At 32.4% G+C, this 7739-nt stretch overlaps 1 non-coding gene across 1 annotated transcript; it reads right to left on the minus strand.

Moving 5' to 3' along the window:
• Positions 1-6926: 6926 nt before the first annotated feature.
• On the minus strand, positions 6927-6998 carry TRNAP-UGG (transfer RNA proline (anticodon UGG)). The gene has a single exon. It is a non-coding gene; the product is annotated as a tRNA-Pro (tRNA).
• Positions 6999-7739: the final 741 nt, after the last annotated feature.

The raw sequence follows: 7739 nt of genomic DNA on the forward strand, positions 1-7739 counted from the left end.
TTGATACAGGAGTTGTAAGCAAATGCAAACCTGCTTCCTCCGATTAAAAGCAATACAGCTGTATAGTATCACCTGATAACTAATCTTTAACATAGATTCCTAAAATGCGTCGAATAATATTGCCAGGGGACTGTAAATGAATAAAAAAAAACACATTTTAACAAACTCTTGACAAAAAAATTTTTTTTGAAATAAATTACAATATAAGCTTATGTTGTGTTGCTGATTACATTTTGCCTTGCATTTGCTGATTACGTTTTGTCTATATATATTATTATTGAGACTGTTGGATTTATTATCGTATTAAATGCTTGTATTTAAAAGGCTCCAAGTTAGAAAAAAAGTGAAAATTACTCGTGAAGTAGTTATTTCTTTTTTCTTCAATATTAAAATTTCGGAGGTCCAAAAAATTAAAAAAAATTCTTAAAAGGAATAAGAAATTAATAAATCTACACTGAGGAAAAAACTCTTGCAAAATTAACGTAATGATAAAAAAAAGTATGTTTACAAAACAGACATAACGGTATTTAAAACATCCATTTGGTAATTTTCCCGCTTGTACGGTAATGGTGTACCAAAAATTCTGATTTTCAAAAGTTCTTTTTACCATGTATTTAGTAAAAAATGCAAAAATGAAAAGTAAATATAACCCAATAAATCTTTTGTATACCATCCACGAAATTTTATAAAAATCATTATCGCTTCGGTAAAAATTGGAGGCATAAATATAAATTACTACCTGAATATCTTTAGACTAAGCATAAAAAAGTAAATATACAATAAATCGGTATTTTTCAAAACTACGAAATAAAGCAAAAATCTTCAAGTCATATACTGTCACAATTCATCCTATGTGGTGCATTTATGTTATTAGATGAAGCAAAAAAACGGAGGAAAAGTTCTAGTGAAATGATGTATCATAATGACGCTTATGATAAAAAAAATATATAATTGTGGTTTACAAAACCTACATAACGGTATTTAAACCATCCATTTGGTAATTTTCCCGTTTATACGGTAAAGGTTTTCCAAAAATTCTAAATTGAAGTTTTTGTTACCTATTTAGTAAAAAATGTAAAAAGTGAAAAGTAAACTTACCCAATAAATCTTTTGTATACCAAGCACGAAATTTCATAAAAGTCATTATCGCTTCCGTAAAAATTGCAGAGTTTTTTGGTGTTCCTATAGAGCCAGAAGTATGGTAAATTTCAATAGAGTCTAGTAGTTTTGTACCTACTTTTTTTCTCAGTGCATATTTTTTGTTTATTTTGTAAGTTTTAAGGGGCAAAGTTAATATATTTAAGTAGAAATTACTGATTTCTGTGTTAATGAATTATTAATTTTTATATATATTAATATATTTAGGTAGAATTCTTAATTCTTAAAAAGTAGCACAAATTTGATTCTATTTGTCATTATTCTATGGACACCAGGATTCAAAAGTAAGACATAAATATCACATAAAACGGAATTAATTTCACTTCTTTTAAGCAAACTTATGTCATAAATTATTTCTATTAAGGGGGTAATTTGCCATTATCAATCCTACATGAAATACAAATACATGAGTAGTATATTTCGTAGTTATACTCAGTAAAAACTATCTAATAAAAAAAAGCAAATGTTCACAATTGGAGAAAAAAATTTTAAAATTTGCTATCGTTGTGAACGATTTGTTTTATTTGTTACTAGCCGCCAAAGGCGGCCAGCAGTCCGCCACGCTAAAGGTTTTCACTAATGAAGTTTCTTAAAACATAGCAGGAAATCTGAAGATTAGTGGACAATTAAAGTGTTCCTGTCCTGCAATTTTGTCTTCATATCCAGTTCTGCTGCAGATGTGTTATAGCTCTTGAGGATGTTTGAAGATGTAACTTTGCAATGGTAACCTAAGGCCTATGGTTACCTAACCTATAATATAACTATCAGGTGGAGACTTGTTTTTTTTTTTTTTTAAAAAAAGGCCTTAGAAATTGTAAAATCATACAAAAGTTGCTTTCGAAATCATCATTAGCCAATAGCTGAAAACCTCTTCTAATCTTCTTTGACGTTTCTCTGATACTTCTTGGGCTCTAGAATTGCTTGTCGAAATTCGGTCATGTTCCATCCTTCTTTGACGTTCCACAGACGTTTCTTGGGCCCTTCTTCTTCTTTGAGAATCTCCTAATATCTTTTTCTTTGACAAAATACAAAGTTTTTTGGAAGGCGGTTCCGCCATGTCATTAATCGAGTTTTTAAGAAGTCAACGAATACTTTAGAACAACAATTACTATGAAAGCAAATCATGAAACTTCAATATTCCAGGAGTTTCCTTGTCTTCTGGATTGGTTCAAAATTACAAGGCTACGGAGTTGAACATTAGTAGTCGTAAACCCATGAAATTGCGTCGGCTATTCAACGACGGTTACAAAATAAAATAAAATATATCAAAGCGAAGCGTTCTATTTACGTATCGAATATGTTGCCACATATTTTTAATACAAAAGTTAAACTTTTCTCCACTTTGATAAATGTAAACTAATGCGAACCTTACAATTAAATTATTAATTCCTTCGTATATTATTGGTTTAAGTTGTCGAAAATTAATATTTCAATTGTAAGGTTCGCATTAGCATACATTTATAAGAGTGGAGAAAAGTATATGCATTTTTTAATAGTTTTTTGAATAAGGCTCTTTAAAGACGAAAAAGCATAGATTTTCTTACAAAATGACTGATAACTAAAAAACTAATCCAAATTTTTGAAAAAGGAAAAAAATACTTCTTCATTATGTCAAAACACAATTATGTGCCGAGTTTCGTGCCTGGGCGAGGCTTCTGGGGCGATATATTGTGATTACAGACACACACACTGCCGCGTTTGTTATTATGTATATAGATTGATGTCGGCCAGATGATTGAGCGGTTAGCGAGCCTGACTGCGAAGTCATTGGCTGAGGGTTCGAATCCCACTCTGGACATAGACATTTCTCTCTGTTTGTTGTTCTCTGTTGTGCTATATGTGAGCCACAATGGCTCAGGGGATAGAGCGTTCGCCTTCCAATGAGGCGAACCGGGTTTGAATCCCAGTCGATACGAATTCCGCATCCGGCTTGCACCGACCACAGTGCTAACGTGAAATATCCTCAGTGGTAGGCGTATCATGGGTTAGAGTCCCCTTGTCCTCAGGCTCACCGTGGGAGGTTAACGTGATTTTCCTCTCCATGTAACGCGATTGCGGGCTAGCTCCATCGAAAAGTCCTCCACGATGCCAAACTTCTCCCAATACTCGATCCAGGAGTTCCCCTGTCTTCTGGATTGGGTTCAAAATTACAAGGCTACGGAGTTGAACATTAGTAGTCGTAAACCCATAAAATTGGGTCGTCTGTTCAACGACGGTTATGGAAAAAAAATTGTGTAATGAGGGAATATGACCAACTCTATAAACGGATATCTGTGGCAGTGTGGCGTGGGTAATGAGACTCGCCTCCGTGACCAAGGTTCACAGGTGCCCATTGGGTAACGTTAAATGAGTAATACTTCTGGCATCGTCCTAGGCGAAGAACGTAAAAGTTCAGTATCCGCAATTAGAAAAAAAAACTCTTAATGATTGGATCAAAAGCTTTTCACTCTCAACTTAGCTTTGGCCAGAATAATTTCAGTCATTTTTTTCCGAAATTGACAGAAAGTTTCTCATTTCACATCGAAATCACATAAAATGCAAAGCACAAAATTCTGCATCAGTTGAGTACTGGTAAGAAGGTTATTGTTTCAAAAATAAAAGATTTATGTGTAAGTTAAATAATTGATGAATAAGTTAAATATAAACAAATGTAAGTAAAATAAAAATTCCATTTTTTTTCCTAAAACTAAGCAAAGATTATTCTTTTTATTCTGACAATGGACTTATTTCATTGATTTAAAATCAATACTTTAGATTTTAAAGTTTGAAAAATAATTGACAGTAAAAGAAAATATATATTAGCTTATTGTTAACTGACTAATATAAACTTAATTACTAGTATACCGCAGCAGTAGTTACTACGTACTTAAAATTATATTATGGTATGCTAATAATGTAATATGAAATGTTATTTTCATCTTTAATTACAAAACTATGCTTTTCTCTTAAATTAAATTGGTAGCTAACGTATTTAAACATTAGTGAACTAAACATAAGTAATTCAAACATTGGGGAACATTTTTATAGTTCTTATGACTGAATATTTTGCCTGTCAATATAAATATGCCAGAGGTGTGGGTAGGTGTGTACTTTTATCAATAGCAAACGTTAATAACGATTGAGCTGTTATTTCTGGCAGCTTCGTATCAGTCTTATTAGATTTATCGTAAGAGCTGAGGTTGACTAGATTGAAAATTCAGATAAGTAAATAGGTATAATCAAATATTAGAATTTTTTTTAATAATAATCAAATTTCTCTAACTTTTGAAGGGTTAGCCTTATCGATTTGGTTTCAATGTCATTCAACTCAACTAAAAAATATACAAAAGAGGCTATATCGCTTGTCTAGACAGTGACAATTAAGTTTATCCCCATTTTAACGTTTTCTCTAAGGCCATCAAAAGATTAAAGATAGGAAGAAAGCTCACTTAATGGGAAAGATAAAATAGCAGGTTTCTATATTGGACCCAAATCAAAACTTTTACAACAACTCCAATCATTTCCTCTATTGTTTCAGTATTGAGACTTTTTTTCAGACACGAGAACTGGTTTAGAACTATTTCACAATTAATTAAGCATCGATGGCGTCAATAGTAAAATAGCAGTTGTTTTCGACTCCATGGAAAGGAAAAGTACCCAATAATCATAACAGAAGTTTAAATTCTATAATACGATGCAAACGTCTCTTTAATGCAGTTTTTTGTTCCTTTGTTACAGTTTTTGTTTCATTAATCGAGACTTAACACTGTTGCTTAATTTTATTTGCTTAAAGTTTTATATATAAAAAAGGATAATGTTAGCACTAGGCGATAGTTTGTAGCATACAGTGAAAATGATGTTATTTGCTTACGATTGCTTATAGACATTTAGAATTTAAAATCTTTTGAGGGGGAAAAAGTATTATTAAAGTTGACCGGTTACGGCTGTGGTCGTTATGAGCAATTATTTCTGTAATTCAGCGTAAAGTTCATTTACGAATTATGTTATCGATTACCATAAATATTACCATTCTAAACGCAAATATGTAACCGATTACCATAAATCTTACCATTCAAAACGCAAATATGTTACCGATTACGATAAATCTTACTATTCATTGATTGATTAGTTCCGTTACGTCGCACTAGAGCTGCACAATGGGCTATTGGCGACGGTCTGGGAAACGTCCCTGAGGATGATCCGAAGACATGCCATCACAATTTTGATCCTCTGCTGAGGGGATGGCACCTCCGCTTCGGTAGCCCGACGACCTGCACGCGAAGTCGAGCACTTTACGGTAAAACAGTTTAACGAGGACCAATATCGCACACCCTCGGTCCCTACGCAGACTGATCCAAGTGGTCACCCACCTGCACACTGACCGCAGTCAGTGATGCGTGACTTCTGCTGGGAACCGTGTCTTAACGATCAGTCCACTGCGGGACATCTTACTATTCAAAACGCAAAAATGTTACCGATTTCCATAAATCTTGAAAACTTCAAGAGTAATAGATTAAAACTAATTTCTTTTTTATTTCTTTCTCTCTTTTCTTCTAGTATAAGAGATAATTAGATATTCTTTTACTTAGGTACCGAAAAGATATGTGGCACCCTATCGGAAAAAGCCAGTATTGTGGTGCCATCTATAAATACAGACTCTTACTATTTAACCAAAAGGAAAATTTTGCACAATATTGATGTTTACGAAAGGGAAATGAGATGTAATAATCACTTCTAACCCTTTACGTTTTCATTTAGTAAGTTAAATATTATAGTTAATTATTAAGTAAATATATTTAATATTCAGAAATTTAGACTTTTAACCTTCTGCTAACGGCTGGTACAATAAGTGGACCAGAACAGCTTCACCATGCTAATCGCCGAAAGTTAAAGTTTAACTGAAGAGTGCTGAAGCCAGTGGATCCAGTTTATAAAAACTAATTGGACAACCAATAGGGGGGATTGCTTTTCAAATCTCTCTCCTGTTGTTGCTTTTGGAGCTTCTCTTGGTAATGTTGCAGGGGAGATAAAATTGTCGTTATTGCTAATACCACAAACACGTTTCAGATTCCAATACTGAATCTCCCTCTGGAATTCACTCCCTAGTATGCAACATTCCAAGTGGTCCACTTTTGCAACATAAAATATCACCAGCTTATGATGGAACACATGAAACATTTTGACCGCATTTGTTTCACAGACATATAAGTTGTGTCGTTATTATTTTAATTGCACCGTAAAGTTTATATTTACATTACAATACATTTGCATCCGTCTTAATCAAAACGAAATAATGACAGTGTATAACATCATAAATGCTGCACTATTGCAGCACCAATTCCTGATGAGACGCTAAGAAAATTGCGTCACAAATAGGATGATCGCAATACAAATTTTATCATAATATCACAAGTATTCTTATTGTTCGCTCCCTGTATTAATGACGCAGAAATTAGGATAATCAGTTAAATTCAGTGAGCAGTTGATTCGGTAAATGTATGCATTTGAAAATGGTAGAATTATCGAATAATAATATTAATTTATAAACAAAATAAATAGTTTATTCAGCGTATAATTTGTGGTACAAAAGTAGGCGACTGAAGTATTTAGATTTTTTTAAACGTAAAACCGGGAAAGAGGATTTTGAACGAAAACTATAATAAAATCACATTTTCTCATTTTTATTAACAGTTGTTTGTTTCAAAACTATTACAGCATTATATCTCTAATTTCAAAACAATAACAAAAAATGACATTATTAATAAAATTAAAATATAAAAAGTTTACTAGGGCCCGGCCGGGATTTGAACCCGGGACCTCTCGCACCCAAAGCGAGAATCATACCCCTAGACCACCGAGCCTCGCAAGTTCATAATGAAATAACAATGAAAATAAATATTTATTTTCTGAAAGCGAAACACCTGCTCAGCATGATCACATGAACTTCGTTTCACCTACTGGTAGGAATAAATATTTTATTCAGTTAAATGTAGCTTTGAAAGTTGTTTTCATAAAAAAAGATTTTAAAAATGAATTGATAAAAGAAACTTTCACCCGTAATATAATTATTACTAGACAGCAATATTTTTCGTTTTAATAGTTTTGTTAAGAAAAGCATAAATATAAATTACTACCTGAACAAATATTCTATGTATCGAAGAATATGTGTCCAGGTAGTAATTCTTTTTAACAAGTGTTTAATTATTAATCAGAAAGAAACTAAGTAATATATTTGCTTCTAGACAGGACTTTTTTTCATATTTTGATATTTTTTTAAGATAAATACACATAAATATAAATTACTACCTGAATATCTATTCTTTATACCCAGTAAAAAAAGTAAATATACAATAAATCAGTATTTTTCAATGCTACGAAATCTGGTAAATAATTTCAAGCCAAATACTGTCACAATACCCCCTTTGTGGTGCATTTATGTTATTAGATGAAGCTAAAGACGTTTTTCGAAGTTTTACACCCTGGAATAAAGATTAACTACACAGAGTGTCATTTCTACACGAAGAATTTAATAGAGTACTAGATTGTTAACACATACCATACAAAAACAGTTTTCGCCAGAATTTTTGCACTTGAGTACATAA

The sequence above is a fragment of the Parasteatoda tepidariorum genome, chromosome 4 (genome assembly GCF_982258835.1).
Source record: "Parasteatoda tepidariorum strain Cologne lab strain chromosome 4, Ptep-v5.0, whole genome shotgun sequence".
In the NCBI taxonomy this organism is placed as follows: Eukaryota; Metazoa; Arthropoda; class Arachnida; order Araneae; family Theridiidae; genus Parasteatoda; species Parasteatoda tepidariorum.